Below are 24,762 nucleotides of genomic sequence, written 5' to 3'. Positions count from 1 at the left end.
CTAGGAACTCAAGAAAAGATTGGTCCAAGAAGCTAGATGATGCATTGTGGGCTTATAGAAGAGCTTTTAAAACACCTATTGTCATGTCTCCATACCAGTGGAGCTTGAACATAGAGCATTTTGGGCTCTAAATATGTTAATCTTTGATAATCAAGCTGCTGGAGAAAGAAGATTGCTGCAACTCAATGAGTTAGAAGAATTCAGAACTCAAGCTTATGAAAATGCCAAGATTTATAAAGAAAAAACAAAGAAATGGCATGATCAAAAGCTGCCCAGAAGAGAGTTTGTAGAAGGCCAAAAGGTTCTCTTATACAATTCAAGGCTCAAATTTTTCCTAGGGAAGTTAAAATCAAGATGGTCTGGACCTTTCACAATAATCAAGGCTTCTCCTTATGGTCATGTGGAGCTTATGGATGAGAAAACACAGAGAACTTTTACTGTCAATGGTCACAGACTTAAGCACTACTTGGGAGACTCACCGGATGAGCAAAGAGTGAACTATAACCTCAGCTGAAGAGGAAGAACCATCAAGCTAGTGACATTAAAGATGTGCTAGTTGGGAGGCACCCCAATACTCACATCCTTTCAATTTTAAGCTTTCTAGATTAGTTTATGTTTAGTCACTTTGGTTGATGGTTTTTCAGTTTCTTAGAATTTAGCTTTGATGAAGAGAAATTGTCTATCGGTAAAGAATTTCACAAATGAACCTCGTTGTAAGTATAGTTCTAAACCAACAAACAATTCCTCAATCAAAAATTTGTTTGTCACAAGTATAAACCCCAATAAAAATAAACCGAAGTATTTAAACCTCGGGTCGTTTCTCAAGGAATTGCAGGGAATTGTGCTTAATTATTGGTTATGGCAAAGTATATTTGGGGTTTTGAATAAGAGACAAGAGAAATAAATGGCAAGAAAGTAAATGGAACTCAAATGTAAAATGGTCTTAGCAAGGGTTGATGGTTAAGGATCTTTATGCTTGTTACTAACCATAACATGATAATTTCAAGGATCAATCCCATTAAGTCATCCTCTAACAAGTAAAGGAAAGCCAAATGAGCTACACCAATCCTAATCCATAAGTCCTAGCCACTTCACTAATTAATTTAGTGGAAGCTAGAGTCAATGGACACCAATTATCAATACTTAGACATTAGTAACTCAAGTTCACCTAAGTTACCATCCCAAGCCAAGAACACAAAAATCTTCTCTAACATCCTTCCAAGCATTTTGTCAAATACTTGGAAGGCATAAAAGGAAAGCATAATAAAATTGCAAGAAAAGTAAATCTACAACTACCAATTGCAAGGAATTAACAACAACAAAGCAATTAAACAATAAAAGAAATCAAACATAATTTGTATTAAAGAAAAATAGAAGAAACAAGAGTACATCAACAACAAAGTAAACAAATACAAAGAGTAAAATACTAAACTAGAAAAAGCAAAGGTAAAGGAACAAGAAATTAGAAAGGAAAAGTAAATCAAAGTATGAATTAAACCTAGATCTAAAGAAATCCTAATCTAGATCTAACCTAATTCTAGAGAGAAGAGAGAGCTTCTCTCTCTAGAAACTAACTAAAGCATCATGAAAACTAAACTATTAGCTCCCTCCCTTGACTCTTCTTGAATTCTGCATGTAATAGGCTCAGAAATGAGTTGGATTTGGGCCTGGGAAGCTCAGAAATCGCTCCCAGCATTTTCACTTTAATGAGGTCACTTGCGAGCTGCGACGCATACGCATGGGTTACATGTACGTGTCGCTTGGAATTTTTCTTTCCACGCGTACGCGTCATGTCACGCGTACGCATCGCCATCCGACTTCATATCCACGCGTGTGCGTCTGCCACGCGTGCGCGTTGATGTATGCACTTCCAATCCTTAATTTTCTATGAGTTCTCCACTTTGCATGCTTTTCTCTTCCCTCTTTTGATCCATTCCTAGCCTTTTTAACCTGAATTCACTAACAAACATATCAAGGTATTTAGTGGAATCAAAGGTGAATTAAAATAAGCAAATTTAAGGCCTAAAAAGCATGTTTTCACACTTAAGCACAAATTAAGGAGAATTTATAAAACCATGCTATTTCATTGAATAAATGTGAGAATAATGGATGAAATTCACTAAAATTAAGCATAAAATGTACCACAAAATAGTGGTGCATCAAGCTTCAAAAGTTTTCTTAGTCTTGCTAAAAATGCATCTTTGCTTGCTCCACTATGTGATGTCTTTAATTAGGTTGAGAAACTGGCTGAAGAACTAAGTTTAGTGTGGCCACCAGCCCACTTAATCTTTTGGACTTACAACAATTTGATTAATCTTCAGAGTAAGCCAAAAATTTTAAGTTTGGTGTGGCCACCATAATGAGAATTCAGTCATGCATCCACATTAAGCCCAATAAGTTGGCATTTTAATGCACCTAGTAACTTGGCAAGATAATTGAATAGGTCGCTTAATTGTGTACACATAGATTGGAAGTGGAAGGGTATGAGAATTAATTTTCATCCATTCATTATGTATACAATAAAGTTTAATTATGAGACAATTACTAGATACAATGAACCTAAGTTTGGTGTCCAAGAGACACACAAAATGAATGCTAATTAAATGGAGGAAAAGGAAGCAAATTTTTTATCACTAATGTGAGTTTGTAACTGAATATTTAGGAAGAGGTGGGACCCACAAGATATTGAACACTCATCAAGTCAGGAGGTCAAAGTGTACTTCACATTTTGGAACTCAAAAACCTGAAGAAAGCTGACAGCCTTTTAGGTTGGCGCTCTCCCCACGCTAGGCACCAATATTAAGGTTGAAAACTTTAATTTTGGTCATCAATTGCACCCTTCCAAACCCTTCCTTCCCTCCCTATATATTGCTTCATTCACCTCTCTTCCTCACACCACTTACACTTCTTCTCTCATACCGAAACCCTCTACCAATTTCTCTATTTTCTTGCCTTCTTTCCTTCTTTCTTGCTTTCTTGATTGGGACAATCAAGTCCTAAGTTTGGTGTTGAAGCAAACCCTTGCTTTGCTTTCTTTCTCTTTTTTTCTTCTAAACTCTTTCATCACTCCTCTAAACCTTCTCATCAAACTTCAATGTCACCACCAAAGGCCACTGGTTTAAAGAAGAGAAAGACCAAGGAAGCTTCCTCTGGCTCTTCAAACTACAATGAGTTCTAGTTCCTCTCATTCTTCCACCAAAACCTGTTTTATGGGTGGGTGACTGAGAGGCAAATAATCCCTGAGGTTGGCTTCTAACTAGGGAGAAATGAGCATAGGAAAATCACCAATGAGATCAACAGTAGGGGTTGGGCAATCTTGTGCAACCCACTGAACAAGGTGGTAGTGAGCTTGGTGAGGGAGTTTTATGCCAATGCTGTTCCACAGCCAGGGCAACAACTCACTTATTTAAGCTATGTAAAAGGGAAGGATATTGAATACAACTCGGCAAACCTAGAAAGAATGCTGGAAGTGAGGCGCACAAGATCCTCCCAGTGCTATGAAGAAAGAATCCATCAACTTGATCCCGGATTCGAAGACATTTTGAATGAGATATGCTCCTCAACACTGAATGGATCAAGGATAAAGATGGAAGACCAAACCAATTGATGAGAAGAGATTTGTGTCTCCAAACTAGAGGGTGGCTTTATTTTGTAAGAAGATCCCTCAACCCCACCTTCAACACTTCAGAGGTGACTATAGAGAGAGCCGTGTTGATTTATAGCATAATGAAGGGGGAGAACGTGAATGTGGGAGAGATGATTGCAAATAACATTCAGATGTTGATAACAAGCACCAAGGACAGCACAAAGTTAGCCTTTCCAAGCATAGTCTAGCGACTATGTGATGAGGCTGGAGTAGAGACTGTGATTGATGAGACCTTGCTGGAGCAAGACAAGCCAATAACTGCCAAGAATATGGAGAAGGTGGTAGCCATCAACCCACTACAAAGAGCCAGAGAACATAGGACTCATGTGCAAGAACCACAAGGGCCACCACAACAAGAAGAAGTATATGTTCAAGCTCCAATTCCACATTTTCAAGAACAATTTCTAGAAGGTTTTAATTGGGAAAAAATTCCAGGGAACATCCACCATATGCAAGGAGACATCACCCAACTTATGGAGCAACAGAAGCAATGGGAGCAAATGTAAGAGAGCATCTAACAACTTTAAGGAGGTGTGGAGTATATGAAGGAGCAGCAAGGTCAATTCCATTGGGGAGAAATGCAAGGCATCCTCAACAAAATTCTAGAACAACAAATGGTGCAATAGAGGAATCTTGCGGAGTTTAGGTCCCTCTGTGAGGCTAGGACCATATCAAGAAGACAATATGACATAATACACAAGCAAAGCTGAATCAGTTGTGTAATGTGGTAGCCACCTTGAACCCCAATTATCCAACATTCATGCAAAGAATGGAAGAGCTTAGTGCTAGGCAAGAGGAGATTTTGGCTAAGCACAAAAAGGATGAGAGGACCTACATGAGGAGGTTAGGTTTCTGGAATCCAAGGGACACTCAAGCATAAGAAAGAGCCTCAACAAAGAAGAATGGTGATGAGTCCTCTAAGAAAAAAGATAAGGGAAAAGGGCCTATGCATTGAGCTGCTGATGAGTAAAAGGTGGTTGAGTCTCAATTGGAAGCTATTTTCTAAATTTGCTGCTTAGAAGTTTATTTTGATATGCTAGTTGTTATTTTTTTATGAGTTTCAGAGTCCAACTATGAGTCCTTTAAGTTTCAGTTTTTACTTAAGAAAGAAAATGTCTTTTGTTAGGTTTCACTACATCAATAAAATAAGTTTGCTTCCAAAAAGAGTCACTGATGAGTTATTGCAAAATAAGGGTAAGAGACTAAGACCTAAGTGAGCTGGATTCAAAATAAGAGATAAGAAACAAATGTAAAACCATGAATTGAAACTTGGGAGTAAGTAATCTATAATGAAATAACTAGACCTAGGGGACATAACAAGTAGATGCTAGGGATGACCCTTGAATATCAATAGAACTAAGAAGTAGTAAGCAAGACCCAAGGCTCTAAGCATCAACTACTAGGAGTTAAGAAAAAAACAAATAGCTCAAAGAGCCAAGACCCTAGTAGATGCTTGTGGTAAAGATGTGTCAAGAAGAGAGACCTGAGCAAGTAAATTCTTAGGGGTATTTCAACATCTAGTACCCTAAAACCAACTGGTTTGGGAGTGCTAATTGAAAGCTTACCTTAAAGGGTCGTCTTGAGACAAAACACTTAGAGTTGTGGTCAATCAAGGAAACAAAAATATAATGAAAGAAGAAAAAGAGCAATCAAAAGAGAGATAATAAACCCTACTACTTCAAGGTGACAATCAATAGAAGGGGGCTCTAAAGTCAAGCACTTAAAAGCGTCCTCAAAAAGTCTAAGAGTTCATTGTGATATGAAAGCAATAACAAAGTTCATGCATGATTTGATACTTAGCCTCTATCTTTATTTGTGAATACATTCTCTTAAGGGTCAAGTTTCAATCAATTAGAACAATTCAGAATGATTTGCTTGGGGACAAGCAAAATTTAAGTTCGGTGTTGTGATGACTTACATTATCTACCACTTTCTCTCATCTAAAAGGACCATAGAATTGATGAATTCTCATTCAATTGATGCAAGTACATGAACTATATGGTGAAATTGTGGGACATTGCTTTGAAATAAGTCTTGCTTGAATTTTAGGTGAAGAGAGCAACAAAAGAGGGAGAAAGCAAGAAAAAGGAGCTGGGCGTGTGTGCTGGGCGTGCCACTTCATGCAAACGCCACCATTTTGAATGGGCGTGGCACGCTAGCTATGAGGCATGGCACGCTAGCTATTGTTCCCAGGGAGCAAGATTTGACGGATTATTTTGGGCGTGGCACGCCAGAGCTGGGTGTGGCACGCCAACTATACTTCCCAGAAAGAGTCCATGAAGAACTTCAATGGGTGTGGCACGCCAAGGCCAGGCATGGCATGCTAGTTATAGTTTCCAAAAGAAACACCATGAAGAGCTACTATGGGCGTGGCACAACAAGGCCAGGCATGGCACGCCAGCTATCTTTCCCAGAACATGGATGGACAAGCTTTACAATGGGCGTGGCATGCCAATGCTGGGCATGGCACGCCAGTTATCTTTTCCAGAAAAGGGAACTACAAGTTTTATAATGGGCATGGCACGCCACTGCAGGGCATGGCATGCCAGGAATTCTGGCCAGAGAGGGATCTTTGAAGACTTGCAAGGGGCATGGTACGCCAAGACTAGCGTGGCACGCCAGCTCTATCCTCCACAATGGGTGTGGCACGCCAGTTCAATTTAGCAGAAGAGAAGGGAAGAAACAGCATCGAAGGCATGCCACTTGGTACTTTGGGCATGGCACGCCAAGCTTGTGAGTTTAATCATCATCATGGACATGCCACTTGAGTCCTGGGCATGGCACACCAGTTCAAAAGGTGAGCTCCAACAAGGGCGTGGCACACCAAGTCGAAGGCATGGCATGCCAATACAAACTCCCAGAAAAAAAAGGGACAAGGAGTCATTGAAGGCGTGCCACATGAGACTTTAGGCGTGGCACGCCAAGTCAAAGTATCAATTGGCGTGCCACTTGGTGTTTTAGGCATGGCACGCCAACCTTATTCGCACCATGGGCATGACACTTGAGTTTTGGGCATGCACGCCAGCTTACTAGACCAGAAGGGAAAGTTCGTGCACCACAATGGGCGTGGCACGCGAGACCCATGTGTGGCATGCCAGTTTAAACTTCCAGAAAAGAGATTGGAGACCTTAATGAAGGCGTGGCACGCCAGTACAAGTGATCAGAGAAGAAGAGTGATGATCTTAACAAGGGCGTGGCACGCCAGTTCAAAAGTCAAGAAGAGGAGCTTGAAGATATCAGTATGGGCGTGCCACTTTGGATCTTTGGCGTGGCACGCCAGTTCAACATTCATCATGGGCGTGCCACTTGAGAGATGGGCATGGAACGCCAAGCCGGCTTCACTAAGTTGGCGTGCCACATGGTAGCCAGGTGTGGCACGCCAAGCCAAGCTGATGAGCTGGGCATGGCACACCAGTCACACGCCGCGCACACGCCACTCACATGCCTCAATTTATTATTTTTTCTCTTTAGTTTTCAATTGTTATTTTCCTTTCCTTGTGTAATTTTTATTTTCAGTAATAGGAGTAGTATAAATACCCCTTGAAGAGTACTGAAAAGGGGTTGGTTGTTAGCTTGGAACTTTTACTTTACTTACTTAATCTTCTTCCATCTCTTGTACTTTCTTCTAAGCTATGAGTAGCTAAACTCCCTCTCATTGGGGGAGGGAGCTCTGTTGTACTTGATGGATTAAATGATAGTGAATTTCTTCTTCTCTTCATCTCTCTTTGATTCGCTAAAAGGAATTTCGTTCTTCATGCTTAGTGTTCAATTATCTTGGAAAAGAGATTGAAAGCAAATTGGGTTTCATGGGAGCCATGAAAAAGAAAATATGAAACTATGCTTGAAATCCCTTCTCACATTGAGTAGATCTGGGTTTTAGAATTGGATATGGTGACATGAAATCTACCCAATTTATTTGGATCTATGAGGATGTGTGGTAAAATCAGGGACCAAGCTTATCTCTCTTCTTGAGAAATTAGACCAAGGAATTGGATGATTATCAAGATTTGAGAGATTGAATCACCAAGGAATTAGGGTTCAATCAATCATGATTGCCAAGAGGTCAATGAGTTGCATGATTGAAGATGAGATGATCTAAAATTTAATCCAAAGAGAGCAACATCTCCCAACTCCAATGAATTTTCCCTATTCTTATCTTCCCTATTCTTTATAGCTTTCTTTAATTTCTGCTACCAACCCATTCCCCATTTACAATTCAGTTATTTATATTTCTGCAATTTACTTTCATGTTCTTTATGATTCTATACTTTATTGCTTTCCTTTATCTTTAAGTCATTTACAATTCTGCTATTTAGAATTCTGCACTCAACAATTATTCTTGATTAGCTTGACTAAATCACCCAGTGACTAAAGTTTTTCAATTAATCAACCTCTGTGGGTTTCGACCTCACTCATTGTGAGTTATTACTTGACGATAATTTGGTATACTTGCCAAGAGAGATTTATTGTAGTGATGCAGTAAATTCTAGTCATCATCTGCATAGGAAACAACTCTTTTGCACACAGCTTCAATCCTAGCCTTGGCACTGTCTATGACATGAAACCCTCTGAGACTCGGATTATTCGCCAGAGAGTCTTTCTCTACTGTGTTCGAGGGAGTAGAATCAAGGAGCATTGATCCATCACATCCCTACAAATTAACAATATTTTAACTAATCTTTAGGTTACAAAAATTTGACTAATAATTAAAGCTCATGAGCATATACATAAATGTAATAAATGGTTTAATATATTGACTTACTCTAACAAAGCAATCATGAAAATGCATTCTAACAAGGCCAGCAGCAAGTCCAGGATCTCTATTATAAGCTTTCCTGACGTCATCTTTTACAATGAACTCAGCCATGCCATATGAATAGCTGTAATACCCAACTTTAAGTTCAGAATGAACATGTTTGATAAGGAAATTAAAACAAAGATGATAAAGGGGGTTTTTCCTACTAGACCTCTAAGAAACCTATTCTTAGCAACCTAGGTCACCGGAAGGGGCTCCCTACTAGACCTTCAAAGAACCTGTCCTTGACAACCTAGATCAGAGGGATGAAAATTGAATCACTCAATCTTCTCCATGCAACCAGCGAAGCAAATCACTCACCTCACTCAATCACACTTAAAAAAACGTGCATAAAGCACTAAGGAAATTTTATTCATCAAAGTTATTCCAAATGGTCTCACCAGAGGTGTTTAAATAGGATCCTAACAAACTAACTAAAAGATAAGATAACTAATTTAAATCAGATTTGATCTTATTAGATTATATCAGATTTGATTTAAATTTTAAAATCCTAAAGATATGATAACTAATTTAAATCAGATTTGATCTTATTAGATTAGATCAGATTTGATTTAAATTTAAAATCCCTAAAAATACTACTAAGCAAATCAGGAGTAATTCAAATCTTTCAACAAACTCTAACAACAAAACAAACTAACATAAATGCCTAAAAATTCGAAAATTAATAATAAATTATGTCTCTAATTGAATTTGAAAAGCATTATTGGGCTTCTTGCTGTCCTGACTTAGCCCAATGGGCTTTATGAGTTGTCGCCCTTTCAGCACCACTGTTTTTGAGACGGACTCTTGGTCTTCTAGATGTCCAAGATTGGCATGGCACAATTCTTCTAGAATTCAGATCCTTGAATATGACAAGATTATCATTCCGTCCCTTAGCTCTAAGATTACGAAAATGTCCTCCTGACCACATATCAATGTTACTCAACAAGTATATGGCAAAAACTATAACCATGCTATTCAGTTTTTTTGGACACATTTTCTTTACAATATTATTGTTGTCTTTCTAATGATTTCTGATTAACATTATGAAATAATCATGGCCTTTTTATACTAATAAAGGTTAAAATAAATAAACTAGTTTGCCTAATCCTGTCTCAAGTTCCACTCTATCATCATTAGAGGCATCAGCTTCTCCATTACTGTTGTAACCTCCTACAGAACTAGCATTCCCAATAGTAAGAACAAGAGAAAAAGTAACAGCATCATCAACCAACAACTAACGAAACACTTAAAAATAGAAGGAAAACTAACTAGAAACTACATCACAATGAAGTATTAAGTATAATATACCAACCACTTGCATGAAGATTCATCAAATATCCTCTTAAAGTGGTTACAAACTGTCATAGAAAGCACCTGAAAAAAAAAGCCATATATATATAGTAAAGTATCTTGTACAGACTCAGGTGGTACTGCTTGTAAGGGTTGCATTATTTGGACGTTTACTATTTGTATTCGTGACTGTATCTCTTGCAAAGTGATCATACTTTGTCTATGAAGATAATGCATTCTTCTAACATGATGAATACGTTTATTCTTAAAACTTTCCTTAACATTTTTTTATTGGTTTCATGGTTTTAATATGTTGTAGCAACTTTTTGGTTCTGATTGTTTTCTTGTTTATCTTCTTTATTTCTACTATTAATTCTAAAAATTCAGTTGTTAATCTTCTTATTCTCATTACTATTACCATCATTCTTATTTTCATTTTTCTTCTAACAAGCTTCAAAAAAGTAAGCCTTTTTTGAAACTCTTTCATGTTATAAGAATAGAAATAATAACTAGGAGAATAAAGAGATTATAAGAAAAGAAAGAATAAGATAGTAAGCTTACAGAGATGAACTTGTACTCTTATTGCTTGTAAAGTTGATACAATTTTGGAGATGATAACAAATATTTAGAGAATTTATGAAGTAAGAAGATATAGAAGTAGAGAGAACTTTTAATCTTTCATGTTTTTTATGATTTGGAATGAATGAGGCCTTTGGTATTTATAGACCTCAAATGATTACTATTTGGTTACTATTTACAAATAGTGCTATTTTTCGACCGATAAACCCCATTTTTAGGATTTATCTTGTGCTTAATTTAGAGGATTTTATTAACTTTTATCACATTTGTTCAATGAAATGGCATAGTATCATGACTTTCTCCTAATTTGTGCTTAAGAGTGAAAAAATGCTTTTTAGCCCTTTAATTGGTTAATTTTAATTCACCTTGATTCTACTCGATGCCTTGATATGTTTGTTAGTGATTTCAGGTTTAAGAGGCAAGGAATGGATCAAAGGAGTAAAGAGAAAAGCATACAAATGGAGAATTCATGAAGAAATGAGCTTACGGAGATTTCAAGTCGACGCGCACCCGTGAGCGACGTGCGCGCGTGAGAAGGTCATTTGTCAATGACACGTACACATGACATGACGCGTACGCATGAGAAGGAGAATTGCAAGATGACGCTTACGCATGACCGATGCGTACGCGTGGCAAGCGGCATGTGACCTCATTAAAGGGAATTCGCTGGAGGTGATTTCTGAGCTTCCCAGGCCCAAATCCAACTCATTTTCTGAGGCTATTACATGCAGAATTCAAGAGGGGTCAAGGGGGGAGCAACTAGTGGAGTTCACCATGCTTTAGGTTAAAATTCTAGAGAGAGAGAAGCTCTCTCTTCTCTCTATAAATTAGGTTAGATGTAGACTAGGATTTCTTTAGATCTAGGTTTAATTCATGTCTTGATTTACTTTTCCTTTACAATTCCTTGTTCCTTTATCTTTACTTTCGTAGTTTAGTATTTTACTCGTTGTATTTGTTTACTTTGTTGTTGATGCATTCTCATTTTTTTTTTCCTTCAATGCAATTTATGTTTTATATTCCCTTGTAGTTTAGTTGAGTTGTTGTTATTGTTTCCTTGCAATTGGGTAGTTGTAGATTTTATTATTCCTTACAATTTATGATGTTTTCCTTTTATGCCTTCCAAATATTTGATGAAATGCTTGGAAGGATGTTAGAGTAGATTTTTATGTTCTTGGCTTGGGATGGTAACTTAGGTGAACTTGAGTTGCTAATGTCCAAGTGATTGATGATTGGTGTCCATTGACTCTAGCTTCCACTAAGTCCATTAGTGAGATGGCTAGGACTTATAGATTAGGATTGATAAAGCTCATTTGACTTTCCTTCACTTGATAGAGGATTACTTAATGGGATTGATCCTTGCAATTATCATGTTATGGTTAGTGATAGAGGGATTTTATGTCGGTAAAGAATTTCACAAAAATTAGTTGCGTTGCAAGTATAGTTCTAAACCAACAATGAATCCTCAAATCAAATTTAATTTGGTTGTCACTAGTTCAACCCCAATAAAATAACCGAGAGTATTAATCCCGGGTTGTTCTCCCTAGAAATTATACTAAAGTGCTTTATTATTGGCTATAAAGAGATGTTTTTGGGTTTTTGTAGTAAGGAACAAAAAATGTACATAACAAGAATTAATAAAAGAAAGGAAGAACTCTTGGCTAGATATAGGTAATTGAGATCACCATCCTTGTCTACAAACTATGTATTGACAATTATGAGGGACCAACCCATTTAGTCTACTTCTAAGCTTGAAGTAAGTACAATATCAACTTCAAGATTGAAGTACGTCAAATAGGCTTGATCAATATCAATCCATAAGTCCTAACCTAGCTACTAATTGACTTAGTAGTAGGCTAGTATCAATGGTTATCAAATTGACCACTAAGGGTTCTCAAATAACTAAATCAATGAGACCCAAGGACTCAAGGTCACTCAATTCCCTCAGCCTAGGCCAAGAGTAAAGAAACTACTCTAAAACTAGTGAAAACATTTTAACAAACACCTAGAGTGCAATAAAAATAAACATCATCAATTGCAAGAATTAAAGGAAGCTACAACTAATTAAAGTAAGAAACCAACAATAGAAATTAAGGCAAACATCAAAAGACATGAAAACAAATAATTGCATTAAATGAAAATTGAAATCAACAAAAGGTGCATGAACTAAAATTATCAAAATAAAAGAATTAACAAGAGAAGTAAAGTACTAGAACAAATAGAAGTAAAGGAAGACTAAATTAAAGGAGAAAGAGATCTAGAGCTAAAACGGAGTAAAATTAAGAACCCTAATCTAGAGAGAGGAAAGAGCCCCTCTCTCTAGAAAACTACATCTAAACTAAAACTAAAATGTATGAATGGTGATCCCCCTATCCTCCTTCACTCCCAGCCTCTTATCTGCATACTGGGCTCGAAACTGGGCTAAAAGTTAGCTTAGATATCGCCCCCAGCGATTTCTCTTTAATGAGGCACGTGCCGCTCGTTACGCGTACGCGTCAGCCATGTGTATGCATCACTGGACAAAGCTCAAGGTCATGCGTACGCGTCGTGTCACACGTACACGTCGCTCGGAGTATGGGGCAATCACGCGCATGCATCGTCCATGCGTGCGCATCGACATCAGCTTCTCAAATCTTCATTTTCTTGTGTTCCTTCCACTTTTGCATGCTTCCTTTCCATCGTCTAAGCCATTCCTGCCTTATAAAATCTAAAATCACTTAACAAACATATCACGGCATCGAATGGTAATAAGAGAGGATTAAAATTAGTGATTTTAAGGCCTTGGAAGCATGTTTTCCTTCATAGCACAAAATTAGGAAGGAATCTTAAAACCATGCAAATTGTATGAATAAGTGCAAGAAAATTTGATAAAGTCCCCTAGATTAAGCACAAGATAAACCCTAAAAATAGGGTTTATCAGTTAGTGACAAGGATAAAGATCCTTAACCATCAACCCTTGCCAAGACTTTTTATCATTTGAGTTTCATTTACTTTCTTGTCATTTACATTTCTTGTCTCTTATTCCAAAACCCCAAAAATACTTATCCCATAACCAATAACATGAACACTTCCCTGCAATCCCTTGAGAGACGACCCGAGGTTTAAATACTTCGGTTATTTTTATTAGGGTTCGTACTTGTGACAAACAAATTAAAATTTGATTGAAGATTGTTGTTGGTTTAGAACTATACTTGCAACGAGATTTCATTGAGAAATTCTATATCGACAAGTTTCTTCCATCAAATTTTTGGCGCCATTGCCGGAGAATCGCAAATGTGTGCCTTGTTATTGGTTATTATACATATGTTAATAATGTGAATAGCTTGATTTTTGGTTTGTTTGTTAGTTTTTGCTATCTTTAGGATTTGGTTTTCTTTGTTTCTTATTAGATTTTGTTTTCATTTGCTCTTGCTACTATCAATTCTCACCCCTTTGGCTATGAGTTTGGTTCAAATTATGTTGTAAAAAATGGGAACTACAATGAGAACATGCATCAAGGATGGAAAAATCAAAGATGGGAGGAGCCTCAAGGAATTGATCAACCTTCTTGGCAACAACCTCCTCCGATTTCTTATAGGTATAATCCAACTCCTAATGCATATCAACCTAATGGATGTGGTGATCCTCATTGTGATTGTCAACAACCACCACCATATGCTTATGAATCACCTCCTCAATATAGTTTTGAACCACCATACTCACAAGTCTCCTTCTACCAAACAACTTCCTATGTCCCTCATCCATCATACAACCAATCACCCTTACCTCATCCTTGTGACCATTATGTAAGAAAATCCTTAGAGCCACCACAATTTCAACACAATTACTCCCAAGAACCACACATTTCATATACACCTCCTCCATATTTCCCCCAAAAAGAACCATCTTCCTATTATGAACCCTTTCTCCAAATTAATAAACCCTCCTATCCACCCCAATCTCCAATGGATGACACCCTTGGCCTTCTCTTTCAAGGGCAAGAAGAGATGAAAAGGGAGGTATTAGAATTCACGACCGCCTTGACCAAGGTAGTAAACACTTTGGCCTCCCGATACTTATACACTCAAAGTACTTTCATGGCCATATGTGAAGAATCAAATGAAGAGTGTAGCATGAAGGAGAGATTGGAAAATCTAGTGGAGAGTGAGGAGTTAGATTTTGTATTGGAACAATTGGAGGAAGCTATGATTGTTGAAGAAGAGGAAGAAGTGGTTGAAGATTTAGGAGATGTTGAAAGTCCATGGGAATGTAGAATCATGGATCCCTCTTCCAATAAACTTAAATTGATGTTGAGGAGGGTATACAACCTCCAAAACATATCATGGTTAAAGATTTTGAAGAGGTTGATCAAGAGATGGATTCAATCATTGGTGAATTCTTATCTACAATTAAATCCTATCCCATTGGATATGACATAGAGATTAAAGAAGAAGAGGCAAACCCTCCCATGCCCTTGGTAAGAAATAAAGAAGAGACTGAATTAGAAGAAAGCTACCAAATGGAAGAGGTTGAAATTGAAGAAGCTTGCCTAAAGGTGGAAGTAATCAAGGAAGAACACAAGGGAGTGGAGCTTGCAAGGACATTGGAGACACCTTTCCCCAAGCCATCACCATCCATTCTTTCATTCAAGTGGGTAAATCTCTTATCCCTAAGCTTTATTTTTCAACTTGAATATTGTTTGCTTGAGACGGATGGGCAACTTAGAGCTCTTTGTGTCTTTAAGAGCAAAAGGGACATGGTTAGTGGTTGGCAATGTAAATCAAAGTTCATGATGGTTGCATGTTCAAGGCCTAATAACAAGGGTTGGTGTAGAACTAGATTGCTTAGGTCTAGGATGATGTTTAGTTGCTTGAGTGAGAATTCTAAGATTATGGCACCCAAATGGAAAATGATGATCAATTTGAAGACGGGTGTGAAACAAAGTGTGGGATCCCATATTACAAGAGGAGGATCAACTTTGGGAGCTCATGGTTTGTGAAGAATGTAACAACCCTAGTTTTTGAAAATCAAATGATTAGTTATTTGTGATTTATTTTATTTGTTGATAATTTTATTTTAAGAAAATTATTTTGCTAAAGGTAATTAAATAGAATTTCATAAAAATTGGAGTTTAAATTAATTAGAATTTTTATATAAATTTTATTAGATATTTGGTATAATTGAAATTATAATTTTGATAATTGAAAAATAAGAAGAATTCTATAATTTAATTTAAATAAATTCTATTTTGAATGAATTATGTTATTAATTTGAACTCCTAGAAATTATTTTATTAGAAATGATTAGATTGATATTTATAAATACTTTAAGTTTACGTCAATTAATATTTATGTAGAATTTATATTATAATTAATTATTTTATAAATTGAAATTAAAGTTTCAGAGATAGAAAAATACTAGAGATTTGTATGATTTAATCTAGAAAATTGATATTTGAATTTAAATTGTACTTTACAAAATATAATTAACTTGTTCATTTTATAATTTAAATTAGAAATAATTGATTGAACTTAGCAATATGATGATAAATAATGTTCCTAAATATTTTTAATAGAGTATACTTGATTCTAAAATTACTCTACTATTCAATTTTATCAAAATATCTATTCATATCTATCCATATTCTTTTATAAAATCCTAATTTCTAACCCTAATTCCCAAATCAAACTCAGAAACCCTAATTTCCCAAATTGAGAAAACCTAACCCTAATTTTTTCCCTTTCCCTAGCTTTTGAAACGCAGCCCACACCCCCCTTTCATCACCTTCAACGTGACACAACACACACACAGAACCTACGAAAAAAAAAACACAGAGAGAGGAGAGAAAGGCTGAGCACCGCGAGGAAGAAGAAGAAGAGGAGAGGGAGAAGGGAGTCGCCGGCGAGGAGGGATGCCACCGCTGCCGACCCGTCGAGCTTCGTCTCATTGTGCGCCGTCGATTTCAAGTCTCTAATCCGCCAAGCACACCCTCTTGCCGTTGTCGTCGAACTCGTCACCGGAGCCATCGTCGCGCTAGTCGCCGCCAGCTGGTCACCGTCGATCCCATCACTGGCGTCGTTGCCAGCCGTGCCATCAGAGAGAGAGAGATCGGGCAGAAAGGGGAGAAAGAGAGAGACGAGCACAAACCAGATTGGGAGGGAGAAGGCGCCATGTCTGGTAGCTGCCGTCGCGTCGCCGCCGTCGCCCTCACTGCGCCACCGTCGTCCTCGTCACAGAGCCAGCCACCGCCACTTATAGCAAAGTCAGAGAGATGGAACTCGCGAACAGAGGAGGAAGAAGTCTTCTGTCATCAACGCCACGTCTCTTCACCGCTACTGTCGTCGATGGAAGTCACTACCGTCGCCAAACCACCGCGCCGCTGTAGCTGTCTCCGGGAAGGTCGTTGGAGCTTGCTGAGGTCTGAAGCAATTCATCCATGTCAGTGCTCATTTTTATCTCCTGTTCTGTCTCTGCCTTTGGGTTCTGCGAGTTGTCGGAGCCCTCTGCCACCGAGAACCAACATTCGAGCTGCCCAGGAAACCACCATTAGAACCACTACTATTTTGGTAAGCTCTGCCCCCTGTTTCTGCTTCCTTGCCCTACTAATTTGTTTCTACTTTGAAGCTTGTCCCTAAAACTGTTTGTATTGTATAAAGAGATTATTGTAAATTACCTTGCCGCTGCCGTTACTGGAGGTAGCTGCCGGCACTATTTGGAGGCTGCTGCTAAGTCACCACCGAAGCTAAGAACAGGTGCTGAGAACCGTTTTGTGGCTGCTGGAACCACCATCGGAGCTGCTGTTCAGTTAATGCTGCTGACTGGGTCGCTGCGGTACAAGCCGCCGTTGATGGAGCTGCTCTATTTAGTGATTCCCGCGAGTTGTGACATTGAGGTAGGGGATTTAACTTTTTTCATTTAGAATGCCTAAAAAGTTAATTAGATAAGTGCAAATGGTTAATAATAGTTAAGGACTTCTTAATTTACATGAATGACTTGAAATGTGTTTGAGAATGGTTAGCTATTGCAATTTTTCTGAGTTATGATTTGAATTAAATATGGTAGTGAATGGTGATTAAGTTTGTGTTACTTACTAAATTGAAAATATGTTTAGTTACTTATTGAGAAAAACTGACATGTTGATGATTGATGAGTTGAGTTCGAATTGTGATTGGTTAATGCTATGACTGATATTGGTTTTCTGATTTTAATGGATTTGTTGACAATTCTGATTTTATGTAATATTACTGAATTGGTTGAAATGTGGTTGTGGTTACTTTGAATTATAATTGAAATTAGATGCGGTTGTGAAATGTGACTGAATTATTGATTCTGCGATGAATTGGTTGAGATTCTGATTTTGAGTGAATTATTGACTTGTTTGATGTTGAATGGGATATTTGATGTATGGGAATGGCTGTGAAGTTTACTTGTGACTAGTTGAGATTGGTTTTGGTGGTTATTGAAGGATTGGAACTAAGGGATTAAACTGTTTAGAGAACCTCTGATTTTTTGAAATAATATAGTAAACTTTAAGAGTATATAAATAATTTATTAATGGTTAGACTAATTTTCTGTGTCATGATTTATTGATTCTGACTTGGCTGTGATTGTGACTGGTTTCATTGTTGTAAGCGATTAATTGATGAGGTTGATTTTGGTTTGAGGCTATGCTTGTTACCTAAATTTCAGGTTACATTGGTCTCTTAATTTGGTTGTTATTGTTGATTTAAGGTTAACTAGAGTTCATTTTGAGAATGGTTAAAGGATTGGAGGATGATTACTGAAATATTTTCCTAAAGTGTGATCTTTAGAATAAAATGGTAACTTTGCTAATAACTAAATAACTTTAAAATAACAAGAAATATGAAGAGTTGATGTTGGGGTATTTGTTATGAATTCTTGAAATTGGACCGGTTTACTTTTAAAGAATGGTTTATGGAAATTCTGATTTTAATTGATGAAAGGATGTTAGTTCTTAAGCTGAATTGTGATGAGATAATTATTGAGAATCTGTCATGATAGTTGCTGATAATTGTTGAGAAGGGATTGTTGAATTGTTGAGAAAGAGGGAACCCGTAAGGGTGGCTAAGTCCGAATTTTAGGGGAGGTGCTGCCAAAATTTTATAAAATCTGAAGTTTTATTTAAGAAGTTATTTTAGAAGATTTGGATTTGGAAAAATGATTATTTAAGTTTTATTTAGTTAAGAAAAGAATAATTCTATTTTAAATTTGATTTACCAAAGAAAGGTTTATGTTTCAAAATTAAACTATTAAAGAAAGAAACTATGTTTTGAGATTGATTCAATATGAAAAGAATTATGTTTTAAGCTTGAAATAAAGGTTTACTTTCTAGAAGTTTGATGAATTTATAATATTTGAATTTGAATAGTAAAGAGAGAGATGATTTTTGAGTCTTTGGGAAGTTAGTAAACTTGGAAGAATTTTATTTGAATAATTTTAATGAGAGGATTATATTTCAAAAAGTATTTAGTGAATTTAAAATATATGATTTACTTAAGTCTTTTGAAGAGGGGTAAACTAAAAAAAATAGTTCTAAAGTTAGTTTTGAATTAAGATTGTTAAAGTAGAGATTATGAACTGAAATGAGGATTAAGATTTTCATGAACAAATTCCTGAGAAAGTTAAGAAAGGTTTAAAGAAAAATGTTAAGAACTCAAAGGGAAAAAGAGAATGACGAATTGATATATGGATTGTTGCGTTTTAGAAAGGATAATGAAAAGTGATAAAAGGCGGAAAAACCCCACGAACTGTTAGTTGTTTAACTACGGGGAAAAGCCCACGAATTGATAACTGGTTAAAATCGGGAAGTACCCACGAACTGAATGATCATTGATCTCGGGGAAACTTATAGATTGTTATTTGTTTTATATGCGGGAAAAACCCACAGACTGATAATCATTGATTACGCGAATAACCCATGAGTTGTTGTATGTTGATCTCGAGTATAACCCACGAACTGAAGATCACTATGTTATTGTGTATTGATCTCGGGTATAACCCACAAACTGAAGATCTCTGTTTTGTTTGTGAAATGATCTCGGGGACGCCCACGAACTGAGGATCACTGTTTCCCCTTGTGCGTATATTATGGGGTCGGGCTTTGCGCCGACTGCCGGTAGTCACGAAGGAGTGGTATTCTTACCACCGACACATATGCACTAAGGACACAAAGGGAAGCCATATCTGGGACTTGTTCCTAGGTAATGTCGGGCTGCAGGGTGTAAACCGACACGTGAGCTCATGGCATGCCTAGGACAGACATGCATCATATTGGTTGTGCATTTGCATTTGGTTGTGTTTGCTTGTATTACTTCTCTGTGATTGTGTTGTTTGTCTTATTGTGATTTGTTTGTGTGATGAATTGAGTTTCTTGCTTGTGCTAGTAGTTTGTGAATAGATAAAGATGATTACTATCTGTTGTTATGACTGAGAATCAGTTATGTGGCTGAAAGATATTTAATATGACAAGTTTTTCAATTGAGATCTGTTTTGGGTTTAGGAATTTAAAAAAAGTAATTACTTATCTAAGGTAAGATTAAAAAGTATTTCAAAGGGTTTGACATAGATGGTTTATTAAGTAAAGTTAATTATTTGCATGTTAATCATTACTTTTATGGCATTTCCATTCCCTACTGAGAACGTGTGGTTTGTTCTCACCCCAAAATCTTCCACCCTTTCAGTGACACTGGTACGAAGATTCAGTTTGAAGCTGCGGGCGATTCTAGAATTTATTTACGAGTTAAGTTTATGATTTGAGATTCTTTCATAGAATTCCCTTGCCCTTACTGCTTAAGGTTTTTATTTTATGCAGAGGGATAGGAGTTGTACCTGAATTTTATTTAAATTCTTTTGTATAATATTACTATTATTAATAATCATGTGATTATTATTACTTGGTGATGTTTGCTGTATGATTTTAATTAATAAAAACAAAAATTTCTGGTATTTTTACTAAAATTGAATCGCGATATCGAACTAAAGGCTTAATAGTAAATAGTTAATAAGGAAAACAGGTCAGTAACGCCTTACTTTTGGTACGATCATGACATATTGGAAGTTGGGTCGTTACAAAGAACTCCATCAAAGCTTGGGGCTATTAATTTTAAATGATGGAGCTTATTGGAAGTCCAAGCATTGGTCGATGTTCAAGGATGGATTCAAGCACAAGCCACCTTGACTAGAGCTCCCCATAAGTCCAACTTAAGAACGATAAATAAAAGTGCTAGGTAGGAGATACACCACCATGGTAACCTTTTTTTATTTTTCTCTTTTGTACATATTGGTAAATTAGTTTAATTTCATGTTTAGTTTAGTTTGTTGAGTTTATTTGGTAGTCTAATATGTTAAACAAGATTTTATGGTGTTTTGGTAGCTGTTTGGAGGTTTGGAATGTTTGGTTTAGTGCAAGAACTTGGAAAAATTTTGAAAAACAGAGCACCATGCCATGCGTACGTGTGACACCAAGAATTTCAATACCCACGTGTACACCTCACCCACGCGTACGCAGAGAGTTGTGCGCGTTTTGGGTTGGAAGTTGGCCTCTGGCACAAAATCCATCCACACGTACGTGTGACCCCATGCGTACGCGTCACCTATCTCTCTCTGAACCCACGTGTGTGTGTCGCTGATGCGTACGCGTCGCACGCCATTTCGATCATTCACGCGTACACGTGACATAACGTGTACGCGTGACCCTGCCCTGTTTCACCACTCTTCTTTTCTTCCCTTCTTTCGATTTCTTTCCTTCTTCTCTCTTCTCTTCTTTTCTTTCTTTTCTTCAACCATCATTCAACATTACCAATCACCATATATCACCATTTCTCTTAGTTAGTTATTTATTTAGTTTAGTTTTTGTTTAATTTTTATTTTCATGACAAGTGTTGGATTATTAATTTTGTTGCTATTTATAGTTGCTGATTACTAATAGGATGTTATTTTAACATCATTGTTGGATTCTTTATTGAGGTTAAAACTTGTTACTTGGTTTTGAGTTCTTAATGCTTAATATTTTTGAAAACCAAGTACATGTGACATTGCCTTCAAGCATCTTAACTCTTTTGAATTGCATGTTTTGGCCACCATGTGATTTAAAGAATTTCATTATGATTATGCCATAGTATATTATAAATGCATTTTTTTAGGCGATGCTTCTTATGATTGCTCTTTATCCACATCACCTATTTGATGCATTGAGATTTTGGAATTGTGAAATTGGATCGTAAGCTTACTTAGTGACATATTTTTGAGCTTTGTAAAGCTTTATGGACCATGCATGCTATGTGATTGATTTTCACTTCTATCTTCTTTTTCCTAAGTTCCATAGCACCCATGTGTTTCACCTCTATGTCACTTAGTGTTGCAAAGAAACTTCAATATGTGTCATTGTTTGATGTGTGAGCTTTACATTTCAATTGGTTCACTAAGTTTACTTGCATATTAATCAATGTCCATTCATTACCCAATTTCACAATTGCTTGACTTTGCTTGAATGCTTTTATGCTTCTTCATTGCTTGTTTGGTGGTCTTAACCTACAAGTTCTCTTTAGAGTATTTCAAGCACAATAGAATAAGTGAAGTGCATGTTCCTTTTTGTGTAACTGTGACATAGCTTTTTATGTTACTGTGTGTGTTCTAAATCGCGTGTAACTTAGAATGCACACTTACTTTTATCCATGTCACACATTGGGTCACTCACTTCATTCTAGTGATTATTACCTCATTCCAACAATTTACGCTTCCTTGCTTTTTGCATTTACTTTTTTTACTATCATGTCTTCTATTTTCAAGATTAGTCATCATAAGCAAAAATGGAAGCGGGAGAAAGAACATGCAGCAGCCGGTTGATCCACCAGCTGAAGGTGGCAACCCGTATAGTCGCCGTAGCCCCTTGCTCGTCTTTGAATGCACCGAGGACGGTGTAAACTTTTAAGTGTTGGGAAGTCGTCTGACCAATCGGCATTTTTGGGTGACAAATTTCTAATCCTAACACTTTTGCATTTCATTTTTAGGTCTTTTAGGATTTTTGTTGCATTTTCTTATTTTGCATATATATATAATAAGCTTAGTCAAAATAATAAAAATTTCCAAGAAATTTACTTATAGGGCACCCCAATTGATTGAAAAAAAAAATTTATTTTAGAACTTGCTTGAATTATATATATTGTGGATCATGTTTTTGAGCTAAGAACACAAGCATGTGAGATTTAAGACTAATTGTGTGGTTACATCATATAACCACTTATTTTCATTCTTTTGTGATTATTCTCTTTCTATGATTATAATCTTTGATTTGTTTGATTCTTTATGTTCATTATTTTGTGTATGAATGCATTTATATGATTGAGGCCATTGTTTCAAATAGCTCACTTACCCAAATAGCCTACCTTTTATCTTCCATTGTTAGTCAACTTTGAGCCTATGCTAAACCCATTTGTTCTTAATTTTAGCACATTACAAGCCTTAAAGCAAAAAACAATAACTGTCCTTGTTTGGATCTTTGATTAGCTTAGGCTAGTGAGGGTGTTTATCAATCAAGTTTGGGAGATTTGGGAACATTGGTTAGGATAAAAGAGTGTTTTTGTATTTTTATTGGAAAATCTTGGGAATCGGGTACATACTCATGCATTGAATGTTAAACCATATGCATTGATGCTCTTGTGTATATTTTAGCTTGAAAAAAATGATAAAGAAAAAAAAAAATATATATATATAAAGAAAAAAAGAAAAAGAAAATGAAAGAAAAAGAAAAGCAATACAAAGGGGACAAAATGCCCAAAGTGAAGTTCAATAATAATCAATGCATATGAGTTGTGACCAAAAAGAGAATGCATGGGTGCGTGAAAAAGTGAGAATTATGGGAAGTTAGGATAGCATTTAGTGTTGTATAGGTTGCTATATAGGTTAGGTGGGAAGCTTAGGTTAATCAAAGATTCAAATTTCAGGCTCACTTGACCATATGCATCCTACCTTGAACCTAGCCCCATTACAACCCATGAATAAGTCCTCATGATATTTGTATGCATGCATGAAATAATTGTTGATTGTTAGATGAAAAACAAATCTTGAAAAGTATGATTTGGGGAGAATTGAGTGTATCAGCCCTATACACTTGAGTGACTAGAGCGGATACACATCCGGTGAGGGTTCGATTGCTCAATTACATATTTTCACCTAGAATCATCACTTTTCTTGCAAGTTTGTAAGATCTTTTTAATAATTCAATTCAATTGTGGGTTGACTTGGTTGTTAATACTGTTAGCCCTTATGTTCATATATGCTTTCTTGGGAATTGATTTACTTTGACTAAGTAGTTACATTCATTTAGATAGATTGCATTTAGATAGGTTGCATTTAGGTAGTTTACATTGAATAAATGTTGATACCCGTTGTTTCTTTCTTGAGTTTAGCATGAGGACATGCTTAGTTTAAGTGTGCGGAGGTTGATAAATCCCATTTTTAGGGTTTATTTTGTGCTTAATTTAGAGGATTTTATCAACTTTTCTCATATTTAGTCAACGAAATGGCATGGTTTTGTGACTTTCTCCTAATTGTGCTTAAGAGTGAAAACATGCTTTTTAGGCCTTTAATTGGTTAATTTCAATTCACCTTGATTCCACTCGATGCCTTGATATGTTTGTTAGTGATTTTAGGTTTAAGAGGCAAGGAATGGATCAAAGGAGTAAAGAGAAAAGCATGCAAGTGGAGAATTCATGAAGAAATGAGCTTACGAAGAGTTCAAGTCAACGCGCACGCATGAGCGACGCGCGCGTGTGAGAAGGTCATTTGTCAACGACGCGTATGCGTGACATGACGCGTACGTGTGACAAGGAGAATTGCATGCAGAATTCAAGAGGGGTCAAGGGGGGGGGAGCAATTAGTAGAGTTCACCATGCTTTAGATTAGAATTCTAGAGAGAGAAGTTCTCTCTTCTCTCTAGAAATTAGGTTAGATGTAGATTAGGATTTCTTTAGATCTAGGTTTAATTCATGTCTTTATTTACTTTTCCTTTACAATTCCTTTTTCCTTTATCTTTACTTTCCTAGTTTAGTATTTTACTCCTTGTATTTGTTTACTTTGTTGTTGATGCATTCTTGTTCTTTTTATTTTCCTTCAATGCAATTTATGTTTTTTATTCCCTTGTTGTTTAATTGAGTTGTTGTTATTGTTTCCTTGCAATTGGATAGTTGTAGATTTTATTATTCCTTGCAGTTTATGATGTTTTCCTTTTATACCTTCCAAGTGTTTGATGAAATGGATGGAAGGATGTTAGAGTAGATTTTTGTGTTCTTGGCATGGGATTGTAACTTAGGTGAACTTGTCCAAGTGATTGATAATTGGTGTCCATTGACTCCAGCTTCCACTAAGTCCATTAGTGAGGTGGTTAGGACTTATAGATTAGGATTGATAAAGCTCATTTGACTTTCCTTCACTTGTTAGAGGATGACTTAATGGG

At 36.6% G+C, this 24,762-nt stretch overlaps 1 long non-coding RNA gene across 1 annotated transcript; it reads left to right on the top strand.

Moving 5' to 3' along the window:
- Positions 1-16,000: 16,000 nt before the first annotated feature.
- LOC140182626 (uncharacterized) lies at positions 16,001-21,567 on the top strand. The gene is made up of 3 exons (XR_011878586.1): positions 16,001-16,855; positions 16,946-17,181; positions 19,991-21,567. It is a non-coding gene; the product is annotated as an uncharacterized lncRNA (long non-coding RNA).
- Positions 21,568-24,762: the final 3,195 nt, after the last annotated feature.

Source organism: Arachis hypogaea, chromosome 20 (genome assembly GCF_003086295.3).
Source record: "Arachis hypogaea cultivar Tifrunner chromosome 20, arahy.Tifrunner.gnm2.J5K5, whole genome shotgun sequence".
Classification (NCBI taxonomy): Eukaryota; Viridiplantae; Streptophyta; class Magnoliopsida; order Fabales; family Fabaceae; genus Arachis; species Arachis hypogaea.
This window is presented reverse-complemented; position numbering and strand designations above follow the sequence as displayed.